The sequence below is a fragment of the Coenobita brevimanus genome, chromosome 35, assembly GCF_032717465.1.
Source record: "Coenobita brevimanus isolate Jiangsu-jjx chromosome 35, ASM3271746v2, whole genome shotgun sequence".
NCBI lineage: Eukaryota > Metazoa > Arthropoda > Malacostraca > Decapoda > Coenobitidae > Coenobita > Coenobita brevimanus.
This window is the reverse complement of record NC_136988.1, coordinates 20,988,802-21,004,013: the sequence shown is the minus strand read 5'-3', so window position 1 is coordinate 21,004,013 and position 15,212 is coordinate 20,988,802. Positions and strand designations below refer to the sequence as shown.

Genomic DNA, 15,212 nt, shown 5'->3' with positions numbered 1-15,212 from the left:
TATGTGCCGATCCCAAAGCGGTGTTTCCACTGTCAAAGTAATGGTCACGTTAGCCGCTTTTGCCGCCGTGCATAGGCTGGCCTTCCTGCTGTATGTGTCTCTTGTGGTGGACCAAGTCATACCAGTGACTGTCCAGGGCTCCTTAAATGCTATCACTGTGGGGGTCCTCATGCTATAAATTCTAAAAACTGCCCACACTACTGCCTAGAAAAGGAGATTTTGTCTGTTAAAACAACGGAGAGGGTTTCGTTTTCTGAAGCTAAGAAGAGAGCCCAAACTTACTTTTTCCAGCCCGGAGTTACTTACGCTGCTGTCCTTGCTGGAGTGTCCGTGAGCCTCCCTGTATCTCAGAGGCAGCCTCGACGTATTCCAGTACCCACTCCTTCAACTCATCATTTGGAGGATGTTGTCCCCGTGGTTGGTGCTGTTGGCTTACGCCTCCACTGCCGTGGCTGAAAACTTACATACTTTTGTGGTGGTGGCAGATGTCCACGTTGACCAGACTCCTTCTCCTGTCTTACCCAGTATGACTGAGGCTCCATCTGTACCTGGCAAACGTCACCGTTGTTCGTCAGAGTCCTCTGAGGATGAAGCCCGGCCACCTGAGGTCTCTGTTGTTGACCCTTGTGTTGACCCCTCTCCTGTTTCCTCTGCCCCGCAGGCTGAGGAATCTAACCAGGTGACAGCTGAAGCTGATGGTTCACTGCTGGTCCAGTCCCCACCTGGGGATGTTGTTGGGCAACTGCTGGTGCTTCAGATCTAATGGATAGGATGTCCTCCTTAAATTATTCGAGTCTTGTGGACTCTACTTCCACTCCTGGGGCTTCTGGTAGAGGCACTGGCCGTCCTACACCTCCAAAGACTGCCCCCAAGCCACCTTCAAAACAATCTGGTATGCCCACTCCAAAAAAGAGTGTTGTAAAACTTACTTCCCCATCCTCACGTTTGTCTTCAGATATTAGAAAGAGGGTGTGGGTTTCTGGTGCTGGGCAAGCTCCTGTGAAGGGTCTTCATAAGCATCAATCCAAACCCGCTCGCTTGTCAAGTGTACAGTCCCGCACTTAACCTTCATTCCTCCATTACAGGTTCCATCATCCAGTGGAACTGTCGGGGTTTACGTGCCAACCATGAGAAATTGTGTCATCTTGTTTCTCAATTTACTCCTCTGTGCATGTGCATCCATGAGACCATGGTGGGTGATACTGTTCCTTCTGGTCCTTCTGGCTACCATGCCTTTTATTCTGATCCTGTGCCAGGCTAAGGTCATCATGGAGGTGCTGCTATCTTCCTTTGCAAGGATATTCCATACAGTCATCTGGACATCTCCACTCCCCTGCAGGCTGTTGTTGTCCGGATGTTTTTACGTCGACAATATACAATCTGCAGTCTTTATCTTCTTCCTAGTGCTACTGTTAAAAGGGCGGATCTGGAACGCCTTATTCATGACCTTCCTTCTCCCTTTTTGTTACTAGGAGATATGAATGCTCACCATCCGGTATGGGGAAATAGTGAGGCCAACCCTCGGAGTGTAATGCTGGCCTCTTTAGTGGAAGATGAGAAGCTAGACATTTTCAATACCAATAAAATGACTTATTTCCATAGTCAGACTGGAACTTTTACTGCCATTGATTTGTCTTTATGCTCAGCTGATGCTGTTTTAGATTTTACCTGGGATGTGTTGCCAGATCTGTATGGCAGCGACCATTTTCCATTACTTTTAACTGCTAGTGCTGGTGGACCTCAGACACATCTTCCTCGCTGGCTTCTGGATAAGGCTGACTGGCCACATTTCAGGGAATTATGTTCCATTTCCCTTTCTGTCAACGAGTTTGGCTGTCTTACTGAGGCTGTGTCATATTTCAATACCGTGTTGCACTCAGCAGCCCTGTTATCTGTTCCAAAAACGAAGGGTCAGTTTCCAAAACGTCCAGTTCCTTGGTGGAACTCTGAGTGTAGTTCTGCAGTGAAAGTCAAACGAGTCGCCTTCTCTAGACTTCATCATCACCGTGGAGATCCACAATATTTGGTGGCGTATCATAGGGCACGAGCTCATATGAGGCAGATTTTAAAGGAGGCCAGGCATTCATCCTGGAAGGGTTATGTTTCCTTCGTCAGTTCGAGGTCTTCCATCACCCAGGTGTGGAACCGGGTAAGGAAAATTTCAGGAAAATTTACTGTTCCAAACCCCTCCTGTTTTATGTGCAGCAGGTGGAACTGTGGTTGATCCATTTGCTGTTGCAGAGTTGCTTGCTGATCATTTTGCCAGTGTGTCAAAGAAAGATGCTGATATGCCTTCGGCTTGCCACCGTCGGCGCCTAGAGTCTCGTGGTCTCAGTTTTGTCTCTGCTGGAGGAGACCCTTACAATGTCCCATTTTCAATTTCTGAACTCTAGGCGGCTCTGTCGCAGTGCCATGATTCCTCTCTTGGTTATGATGATATTCCTTATGCCTTTTTACACCACTTGTCTGATGAGTCCCTGTTGTTTTTGCTTTCACTGTTTAATAAGCTCTGGTGTTCTGGGGAGTTCCCGGCTTGTTGGGGTGTTGCTGTAGTTATCCCCATCCCCAAACCAGGTAAGGACCACCTACAGGCGACGAATTATCGGCCTATTTCTTTGACGTCTTTTATATGTAAAGTTTTGGAAAAGATGGTCAATGTTAGGCTTGTGTGGTTTTTAGAGGGAGGTGACTTTTTATCCCCTGCCCAGTATGGTTTTCGAGAAATGCGATCTACCTCTGATGCACTACTGTCCTTGAAATCTTCTGTAACTGAGGCTTTCTCCACTAACCAACACTAGGTCACGGTCTTTTTCGATCTGGAGAAGGCATATGACACTGCCTGGCGTCATGGTATTTTACTCTTTCTTCATGAGTTTGGTCTTCATGGATGCTTACCTATTTTTATTCAACAGTTTTTATCTAACCGAATTTTAAGGGTGTGAGTGGGAGGAGTGCTTTCTACTGCCCGAGCACTAGAAGATGGAGCACCACAGGGGAGCATCCTTAATGTTACTCTGTTTGCTGTAGCTATTAACAGTGTCATTAATGTACTTCCTGACGGTGTACGAGGATCACTGTATGTCAATGACCTCTCGACTTCCTTCACCACATTTCGAATGTATATGATAGATAGGAAGTCGCAGATGGCTCTCAATCGAATTTCTGACTGGGCAGAAACTCGCGGATTCCATTTTTCTTCAACAAAGACAGTGGCTATGCATTTTTGTCGTCTTCAAGGGATTCACCCTGACACTGACTTGTATCTCTATGGTAGGAGAATATCCTGTGTGGAAGAGACGCGGTTTCTGGGTCTTCTGTTTGACAGACAACTAATCTGGGTCCCTCATTTTTGTTTCGTTAAGGTGGCTTGTCTTAAAGCTTTGAGTCTTTTGAAGGTTTTAGCTCATACCTCTTGGGGTGCTGACCGTCAGACCCTCCTTCTCTTGCATAGGTCTCTTATTTTTCCTAAACTTGAATATGGGTGTGAGGTCTACTCCTCTGCAACAGATGCCCATCTCCAGTTGTTAAATTCTGTGCATCATGCTGGTGTGCGTCTGGCAACTGGGGCATTGAGATCATCCCCGATTCCAAGTTTGTTGGTGGATGCTGGTGTACTCCCTTTGGATCTGCGACAGCAGTTGCTAATGATGAGGCGTTGGTATCGTCTCCACCGCATTCCAGACTCAATTTCTTGTGCCATCATCTACCAGGATTCCCGATCTTCTGTTTCTGACACTTGTCCGAATTTCCCAAAGCCATTTGGTTACAGGGTCCTGTCTGTTATGTTAGCCCTCTCTGTTCCGAAACTGGCAATTTGTCCACATCGGATACCAAGGGTGGGTTCTTGGCTGCTCCCTCGCGTGACATTCTGTAGGTCCGTTGTTGAAAAAAAGGTCTCACTTTCCTCTCATGTGTCCCTCTCTCTCTTTTTAGAGCATGCCTCCATTCATGAGGGTTTCTGTCCCCGTCTATACTGACAGGTCCAAGACTGATGGTGGAGTAGGATTTGGTGTTGTCTTCCCTTCCTTTAGTAGAGGCGTTAGCCTTCCTGGCATTACTTCAGTGTATACGGCGGAACTGACTGCAATTTTATATGCTGTTAAAATTATTTTTACTCTCCCCCAATTGTTTTTGTGATTTTTAGTGACTTGCATAGTGCTTTGTCTGCACTGGAGTATTTTAATGCATCACATCCATTGGTTTTATCAATTTTAGAGTGGCTTTTTCTTCTTGGCCATCGTGGCCGCAGTGTAGACTACTGTTGGGTACCTGCACATGTTGGTGTGGTGGGCAATGAGAGGGCAGATACTTTAGCTAAAGCTGCATCTTCTCAACAGCCCCCAACCGACTACCCGCTTCCTGCTTCTGATGTAACACCTTAATTGCGGTATGCAATTCGTACTTGTTGGCAGAGAAAGTGGGATGTTGTTTCTCACAATACACTAAAAGAAATCTTTCAGAGAGTGGTTGTGCCAAGGGTTCTTCCCTCTACGTCTCGGCGATTGGAGGTGGCTTTTGCTAGGCTTTGCATTGGGCATTCGCGGCTTACACATGGGTTCCTGATGAGCGGTGAATCTCATCTGTACTGTGATGACTGCCTTGTTCCCCTTACTGTCCGTCACTAGCTGGTCGAGTGTCCGAGTCTGGGGTATCTACGTCAAAGATTCCTTCATAGGCATAAGGGGGCAGATGGTGTCTACTGTTTGTCTTCGATGCTTGGTGAAGTCTCTAGCGATTTTGGAGATGTTTTTGTTTTCTTCAGGAGCTGGGCCTCCTTTCACTTTTATAAGTAACTGATAATTTATAAACTATTCTTTTATTATTTTCAGTGTTTTGTTCCTACGAACAGATATTAACTTTAATATAAATATGCACTATTTATTTTGCTGTGTTTTTTACTTTGTTGTCCGGCAGCATATGACCCTGGCAGTTGCGCCGCCAGATTTTAATTATTTTCAATCAATCAATCAATCAATCTTGCTGGCGAATTATCTCGACACCTTCATTACCTCCCTCAGTTTCATTTTTGACATCATCAGCTTCAAAATTTTTATGATTTAGAATGAGATTGTTAAGTGCATATGCAGCACATTTATTACCTCCCATTTTTTTACTGATAAATATTCAAGCAATTTATGTGGCTATAACAGTTTCATCCCAACTTCTGATTACTGTCAGTCAAACTAATTCATCCAAAAGCTTCCTTGTAAAACAACATATTCCTGCTGGTCAAACACATGGCCTATATGAAATCTCTTGTGATTGGCGACCATTACCCCCCCTCCCCCAGGGACAAAAGTAGGGTACTAAAGAGATGTTTTTGATCTAACATTTTATTGAACCGTGTTGTCGCATCTCCCCCCCCCCCCGCAAAAAAAAAAAAAAAATAGAGGCACTCAGTAGAGCACATGGGGAATGTAATTTTCAAACCACTCTTCATAATGGGCAAGGGTTTCTTATCACTGATTATGGTTTTACCAAAAAGTTTTCCCGATCCAGAATCTGTAATACGATCATGATTGGTCCCAAAGTTAACCCGTGGAGAGCGACCATGCTTCTTTAGATACCGGGCGCCAAGCGACGATTTGGCTGAAATTTCGAGTCTTACAGAATTGTATGAAACACACATCATCGTCTTGGACATGTTCGCGCGCATCCAGCAATATATATATGACCGCATAAAAGTCCAGTGGTGGTGAGATAAAATGGCCAGAAGATGAACAGCTGGTGGCGCGAGCAACCCACTCACCACCCGTGGTGGTTGAGGTAGATCGTTGTCCGTGAAAAACAGTCTATATTTACCATGACCTTGGGCAAGAATCACGTGATTACTGTATCATAAACTCTCTCTCTCTCTCTCTCTCTCTCTCTCTCCGGAGGGAGGGAATGGAGAATAAGAGAGAGAAGAGGGAGGGAATGGAGGAGAGAAAAGTGAACTTCTTCTTTTTTTTTTTTTGTAGATAAGGAATAGAAATTTGAAAAGTGACGTGATTATGTAACGGAAAGGCGAAATTCAAATTCATTAACCGTTTTCTTTCTCTTATATTAATATATTAGAAAATTAGGAGCGTGGAAGGGAACTTAGTGGTTGTGAGCAATAATGTGATTTTGAGTTGTTCCTCGAGGCTAAACAAGCCCGAGTAATTATGTATTCTTGGTGATTATGCGATTTTGAGTTGTTCCTCGAGGCTACACAAGCCCGAGTGATTATGTATTTTTGGTGATTATGCATTATTGATGATTATGAATTGTTAATATTTATGAATTGATAGTGTTTGTGAATTATAGTGAATTGCATGATGAAATTATACTACGCGGACGAAATAGAACACGAGTGATTATTTTTATTGGTTTGAGGCTATGCCAGCCCGAAAAGATAACCCAAGCTCATAAATGTTCCAGTCTTGAGGCTATTGTCGAGCTCAAGAATAACTGACAATAAAAAGTAAGGTACGATGACTTCAGAAATTGCTTGAATGTTCCAAATTGTTTCGCCTGGCGACAATGTTGTAGGAATGATCACCCAAACCATGGTTTTAATGTACAACCCTTTTTTCATATAACTAAAAGTCATGTAATTAAAAATGGCTGTTGAAAACCAGTATAGAATTATTAAAGTAGAATAAAGTATGTCATTTTCTTTGTATACCCAGTCAAGGGAATTATGTCCTCTCATGCCTAACTCACTGCCCTTCCATTCAAGATTCCTTCGCTTTGGGAACGACGACCACACGTGGTACTGACTTAATCTCGACTCGGCCAAAAACTACAAACGCTACCAAAACTATCTTAAACAATTAACCTTTACCATACCAAGTCAAAACACCACCCCCTCTCCTTTTTGTTTTATTTAAGTGAATTTTCTATTAACCAAGGAGGGGAGACTAAGTCGAGTACCATTTGTATTATCAATGGGTAAGTTGACCAGAACCAACAACCGGTAAGATTATAAATCCTAACATTATACTGATGGAACAATAACAAGCAAGGAAAGATAATCAAAACCCGTCGTTACAAAATCAGTCTAATATTTCCATACTCTGTATTAATAAAGTACAAAACGATATTAACCAGCCGTATCTAAAAACAAATCGATGAGGATGAGGAAGTGCCAGGGAGCTTCCTTAGCCAACGAGAATACGGACCTAAGTCTTTCAGCAGTAATAGCTTTCTGAGCAGCCATGTTTTGTATGTTTCATTAATCTAGTTGTGGTTGACTGTGGGCCATCAGGACTAGGTCAAAGAGCATGAGGTGTTTGGATCTGACCATGTGCGGTACTTTTGTGCCTGTATATGCCTCAGTCAGTGAAGGCATGATGAATTAGTCAAGGTAGTGGAATAGCATTTGCTGCCTCCTGCTTCAAAAAGGGCACTTCTTTCAAACAGAGGAATCGGGCAGATGCTCAGGCATCGGTTGGGGTCTATCCGTACACGTGCATGGTGGGGCAGGTATGGGTTACTGAGTTAAGGGTTTTAATGATGGAGAAATTAGGAGGGATAGGTGGACGGGCAGCAGCAATGACAATGTGTATAATGAACAGCAGGAGTTGCATGTGTACAGAGGGCAAAGGTTGGCAGGGATGTATATGACAAGGTCAGCGTGAATAACGACGAGATCTCTGATAGCGGGCTGGACAGGATAACACGGTGTTGAACGAATTCTTCGCAGCCAGAGTGATACGCTGTGGACTTGAATGCGCCGGCCCTGGTGGAGGTCAGTAGCCAGCATCAAAGAGAACATCTAGTCAGGAGGGACGGACGGAGAGGGGGACTGAAATGCGGTCAGGCATTGTGTGGCAAATAGTCATTGAGCATATGAGTGCGATCAGTAACAGGCCATAGACTGAAATCAGTGGGTATTTCGACTACTTCTGTAGATAAGGGCTAAAGAAATGTAGCTCTATTTTACATGACTCCAAGAGGCTGAAGCTGTTTGGAAAAAGATGGATGACATGCAGCCAAGGAAAAAGACAATACACAACAGAAAAATGTACAAGCAAGGAGGAGGATGACTTTCTGTGACCACTATTGAAGCCATTGAAGATGACATGAAAAATATGGCTGTTACCCCTATCATTTTTCGTTTTCTTCAAAGTCATTTATACAGAAAACTAGAATTTAAGGGAAAACACGTGTATATGTATTACTCAACACCTCCCAGATACCCCTGTCCAGGATATTAAAGCATTCTATGTAATTTCTCACTCTGTCATTATGATGTCTATCTTTGCTATGCGATGACACAGTTCTGATTTTATTCGTAGTAGTATTATTATAGATTGTTTACCCATGGGGAATCATCTAATAGCCCGTGATTTAACTGAAGCTTGCAGCCATTTTTTTTTTTTTTTTTCCTTTTTGTGTCCGACTCTGGGCATAGGCTTCACAGCCTGCTCCCAAGGCCCAGTAGTCCTCCTACATACCATACACCTCCAGCCCGAAAAGTCTGTCCTACATCGAATAAAATCGCTTGGTGGCAGAAAATATATATATATATATATATATATATATATATATATATATATATATATATATATATATATATATATATAAATATATATATATATATATATATATATATATATATATATATATATATATATATATATATAACCTCATTCGGCTGAAAGGGAAAAGTCTGCTAACATCAATGAACAAAAAAAAAAAAAAGTGTTTTTACATTCTACACTATCAACTCGTCTCTCAATAAACTGTTATGATTCAGAATACCGCAACTATAGCCTTGTATAGCATTACCTTAACTAAGCCCCTTTGCATCTCACTTCCCGTGGTTTAGCAGCAGAATAAGACAGTGCTACGTACGACTCTACATTCTTTCCATAACATATTGTGGGTTGCACGATATTTAACCATACTAAGCTTCGACAAGGTCATGTTTTTGACCTGGTATGTCTGTCCGCCTGTCTGGAAAAACTCTCTATCTATCTATTGCCAGACGCCTCAATCCCGTTCGGGGTGGCCACAAACAAATCGCCTCCACGTCGCCCCGTCCCCCGCCATTTCACTGCCCTGCTCCCAACTCACACACCCGTCTCTCATATACCTCTCCACCCCATCCCTCCATCTCATCCTCGGCCTCCCCCTCCCTCTTTCCCCCTCCACCTCACTCACATACACTCTCTTCGTCAGTCTCTCACCCTCCATCCTCTCCACGTGGCCAAACCACTGGATGAAAATGCAAAAAATTTGGAACTGTCGGCAGTATGTTGCAACACTAATGAGTAGTCCCTGTGTGGGTCCCTATTTTACACAGTAAGGAAAGCACAGATATGCCCATAACATTCATCTGGAATGCTGATCGCACTGGGGGATAGTGTGCAGCTCGCAGTCCTACCCTGCCATGACTACCACCTTGGCGAACGGTTAATATGTAGGAAGTTCTCGTTTAAATACAGACGCATGTTATTTTCGATATTGGTGTCCCAACAGCGCGCCCGACAAACAGTGCCAATCTAATTGTAACTGATGCCCCTCCTATGTTTGCTTTAGGGTATTCTCCCATAGGGTTAACTTTTTTTGTTTGGTGTAATATAGTATAAAAAATAGTAAGTCATTCATCATCATCATCATCACCCAGACCTTCCTTCCCACCTAAAGGTAGGGTGAGGTAAGGTCTAGAGCATCAGAAAATATTGATAAAAGGAGATGCTATAAGAAGTTTGTCCACATGAATAACCCACACTCCCATTCACTCACCATTCAAGACCCCGAAATATTGCCTCCACCTGATTCGTAAAAAAAAAAAAAGAAAAAAAAAATCCGTACGTAACTTTACAGTTCACCTGTCTGATAACCAATATGATGACTGTCAAGTTAAAATGGGGTGCCAAGCCCTAGTTATACACTCCACACAAAATTCATCCACCCAGTTCAATTGCTCGCGTGTACCCAAGCCTCCTTCTCACACACTATTTTAACATATTACAGTATTACACTTTCTCCTTAGGCCTACCACGTCTCCTTCCACCTTCAGATCCGCTCAGATATACCCTCTTCACCATTCCACTCAGTCCCATTTTCTTCACATGTCCATACCATATAAGCAGTCTCTTAAACTCTGATGTTCATAGATTCCTTTGCTATACATCTTTAATAATTCAGACAATTCCTTTTCCTATCCACTCTCCACACCATGAACACATTCCTTAACAGTCCCATCTCCACTGCTTTTACTAGAATGATTTATAACCCACGCTATAGTTTCACACCCGTATGCTACAGTAAGCATTAAAACTCCTTAATACAAGACTCTCGCACCCTCCGTATTCAAACCTCTGCTTCTTGTCAGGGCCTTTCACCGTCACTTTCCTTCCTTGTCATTCTACCTTCCACTTCTTTTGCACATTTACTTCTCTTTTCTTTCAGTGCACCCACTTCAAGCCTCTCCCCATTCACCATGTCATCATAAAGGGTATCACCTCTCTCAACAACGACCACTTTACTCCTACCTACATTTATTTCAAAGCACGGAGCTCACAGGCTAGAGGGCCAGACGAGTTACCCTCGGAAAACCATAGGAATTTGCGCATTGTTTATTTATTTTTTGGTCTCAGAACCAATTTCGTATTAATGGACTAAGATAGGATTCTCTACTATACCAGTGATCCATTATTCTATCACTGTAAACGATAAATCAGAAAAACAAGGAATTACGTCAGCGTTTGTTTACATTTTCGACACCAGCAAGTCTTACTGTTATTGCCCTTTTTTTTTTTTTTGTCCTATCTACTTGCACTAATTTATAGTGATATATCTCTCCCACTTCTTTACAGGTAAAATATAATTGTGTATTGTATTGTAGTGTATTGTATGACCGTGTTGTGACTTTATTGTTATATTTCAGATTGGACTATAATTTTATTTCTCCATTCCAGGTAACAGTTAGCTTTCCTTTGTAATATTCTCCATTCCAGGTAACAGTTAGCTTTCCTTTCTCTGTAATAGATTGCTGATAAATACTCTGCAGGTACACTGCCAACCAGTAAGGTAGTCATTCCTGTACAGTTTTAAACAACAAGACCCCCCCACCAGTGAGACCTTCACCTGTAACAATTACATAAATTGTGATTGTTTTACCAACAGATTTTGTAAAAGTAACTGGTTATTGTTCCAGGTGTTAGTCAGCAATACCTGATTCGGCTTCTCTTATAAAACTTCAGAGTAACTTTGAATTTCAGAATGCCGTGGAACATCATTTGCATAGCCTGCTTCGGTAGTTTCACTGGATCCTTTTATACGGACCGTTCCTTTATTTGCAGGATGTGCAAACTATGTCAGAGCTTGGAAGATAAGCTGACTGAAGCCAAATATAAAATTAACAGCCTGACCCACAAAGTTGATGTGCTGGAGGAGTTCATTGCGAGTAACATTGGACACACTGTGGATGATAGCCCCACTGCTCAGCCAACAGCTGTCCAGATTGACCATCCTCCTCCTGCTGTAATTACTTCTCCCCCCACCCTACAGAACGAGTTCTAGCCAGTGCGGAATGGTGCCAGGCTTGTGAGGAAAAGGAGCATCATTCCAGTAACCACTTACAATAAATTTCCAGATTCTCACAGGAAGTAGAAGGAAGAGCCCCACGACGCACAGGGTTGTGGGGGACTCCATCATCCATGGTCAGTTATGGTGGAATTTCTGCGGCAGTGGGCACCCTCTAAAAGAAAGCGTTTTTGTATTCCAGGTGCAAGAGTAGATGAGAGTTAATACAGAGGCTGTGGATGACGTTTTTTGAGGAAATGCGTGGTAAATGACAGCAATTGTTATCATTCATACAGGTACCATTGAAGAGTGGTCATGCGAACCTGATCAGAGGAGCTGCTGATGGAGAAGTACAGGGGAAGATGATCCGATGCTACAAAGGAGAAAAACTAACCAGATTTTAATTTCAGGCATACTACCAAGGATTAATGCAGGGAATGCCTTCTTCAGCAGAACGTTTAAGGTATAAATTACAGAGTCAAGTCACTGCTTGCAGGAAGGAGTTGGAGTTCATCGATACTTTGGAACCAGTTTTACGAGCAGCGAACACTATTTTGGCAAATGATGGACTGCACTTGAATGCCATTGGTTCTGCTCCGCTCCTCGGTCATTTGCTTAATGACGAGTGCCGTAAGTTTTCTTCTGGAGAAAAAACAAGCATCACAAGAGGCAAACATAGATGTCATGGGTACAATCCAGTTCAAATCAAGTAAGTAATAGAAAGCTCCCAACATCGGAAAAAGGTGTTGAAAACACATTAAAGCTATGGCTCTTGAAAATGCGCATAGTCTACTCATAAGCAAAATAAATATTCTGATTTAGGAGAACCTTGTATTTACCGAAGATTATGCTGTAATTGGTATAACAGAATCGTGGCTAGATACTGAGCAGAGATTTTCTAGCAGAGTTTAATTTACCAGGCTATCACATTTTCAGTAGTGAAAGGGAAGAATTGAGCAGGGAGTGGTGTGTTGTTATATATTAAATCATAGGATTTAATCCAGTCAAGAAATTACCAAGCCATGTATTGAAAAACATTGACACTATTTATATTTAGCTTAGAAATGAATCGTCATAAAATCACTCTGGGTTAGTTTATCATCCAACCCGGTCAGCCACTCAACATCGATAATGAAATCTACAATCAAATTGCTGAACTATCTTTGTATGCAATGCACTGTCATATTTGGTGACTTTAATTTACCAGTTCCAAAGTGGGGAGAAGCCCTATCTTCACACACACAGGGTTAGACCTGTAAACAAACTTGCAGGAAAATTCTTTGTATCAGTTTGTAAATTATCCAACATGTGGATCTAACATCCTAGATCTTGTCTTCAGCAACATCAGAAAATGTAGTGAGTAACATTATTGTAGTGAGAAGAATTTAGTACAAGTGATCATCGCATAGATTACATTTAACATTAAATCCAATGCAGACAGTGTCTGGGCCACCATTGGGTAGAAAAGTGCCCGACTTTAAGAGTGCAAATTTTAAGAATTCAAAAAAGGCAATTGTAGGTGCAGGTGACTGGCATCCACATTGTCGAAACTTTAGATACTTCAATGACGCATGGAATTTTTTTACAGTAACTCTCAACAGTGCCATCAAGTTATGTATTCCAATGCGGAACAGAAGGCCTGCCAAAAATTCTACTAAACCCAAATAGTGGAACTCCGACATTAAACTTATAGTTTAGAAGCAAAAAAAATCTTGCATATAAGAATTATAATACCACAAAGAGTCAAAGTGACAAAAAATTAATTCGATGCCCTTCGACGAAAAGCCAAAAAATTCAATTAAATGCAGTAAGAAAAACCTTGAGGCACCTTATTGCAAGTATCAGTAAATCAAATCCCAAAGAATTTTTTCAGTTACATAAGAAACAAAAACGTAACTCCATCAATCGGTCCCTTAATCACAGATAACGGAGAGCACACTGATGACGAAACTACAATGGCGAAAATTCTTAATACTTTCTTTCACGTCAGTATTTACAACAGAAAAATATACATACGATTCCTACTGTTTCCCCCATTCCCATAGAAGGGGGCAACAAAATCACTGATATTAGAGTTAGCGATCGTGACGTACTCGCCTGCAATAAACAGATTAAAAGAGGATAAAACACCAGGACCAGACAAAATATCTCCACGTGAATTGAAGGAACTAGAGAATGAAGTATCAAAGCCTTTATCTGAACTTTTTAACTTATCACTTAAAACGCAATAAGGTGCAATATAAATGGAAGCTTGCTAACGTGAACCCCAATATTCAAAAAGGGTAACAGAGCCCAGCCAGAAAACTACCGCCCAATTAGTTTAACATCGGTGGTTTGCAAATTGCTTGAAACTATTATCAGAGACAAGTTTGTGAAACACGTAGAAACAAACAATCTCATAAAAAGATTCTCGCATCATGAAGTTTTCGTAATAATCGCTCTTGCCTCACGAATCTGCTTGACTTTCAATGATATACTGAAACATGTGGACGATGAGACTAAATCTGTTGATGTGGTCTACCTCGATTTCCTTTTCAAAAAGGCTTTTGACAAAGTTCCACACAAAAGACTCCTTCAGAAGCTAAAGGCACATGGTTTCAGCGGCAGTGTTCTCGGTTGGGTAGAAGACTGGCTCACCAGACGAAAAAGCAAAGAGTTGTAATAAAAGGAAAAGAGTCAGACTGATAAACGTTACAAGTGGAGTGCCGCAGGGTTCAGTGTTAGGTCCTATTATTTTCTTAATATATGTAAATGATATTGACGAAGGATTGTGTTGTAAGATTTTCAAAATTTGCTGATGATACTAAAATAGGGGAACAGAGCAGATACAGCACTGCAAAGGCAGGCAGTTCAGAGAGATCTTGATCAACTGTTTAACTGGGCACAAGTCTGGCAAATGATTTCAATATTAATAAATGCAAAGTGCTAAACATTGGCAATAAAATTGAAAGAGCTAGTTACAGCATGAATAATGTTCAAGAAAAACTTGATAGGGTAAACCATGAAAAAAGACTCCTTAGGAGTTATAATAACAAACGATTTTGAAACCAAGCAAACAATGTACAGAAGCTGCAAAAAAAGCTAATAAATTGATTGGATTTATAGGGCAGAGCATTTGAATATAAATCCGATAATATTGTCCTCACTTTGTATACTTCCTTAGTACGCCCACACCTGATGTATTGCGTTCAGCTTTGGTCACCGTATTATAAAAATGATATGGAAAAGTTTGAAAGAGTGCAGTGAAGGATGACAAAGATGATACCTAGACTGAAAAATAAACTGTACGAAGAACATTTAGTCCCTTAATCTCTTTACCCTAACAAAACGGAGGATACGAGGAGATTTAATTCAAGTATTCAAGATATTCATAGGGCATGATAACATGCATGGGTCGTGATAAATACTTCACAGTTGATCACTCGAATTATACTGGTAGCAATGGGCATAAAATAATTGGCAAACGATTCCAGTCGCATGAAGCTAAGCATTTCTTCTTCAACAGAGTTGTAAATATATGGAATAAATTGCCTTCCAATGTAGTAAATTGTAATACAGTACAAACCTTTAAAGGTCGCCTGGATAAGTACGTCGTCTAACCCCAGCTTAATATGGTTACTTCTGAATAAAGCAATTTGTGTATGTATAATTTTGTATTTTATTTTATTTTAGTTTTTTAAAGCCTGGATCAATTTATTAAATGCAAATAT

At 41.5% G+C, this 15,212-nt stretch overlaps 1 pseudogene; it reads left to right on the top strand.

Moving 5' to 3' along the window:
• Positions 1-11,499, top strand: part of LOC145396175 (uncharacterized) — an 81,283-nt pseudogene extending 69,784 nt beyond the window's left edge.
• Positions 11,500-15,212: the final 3,713 nt, after the last annotated feature.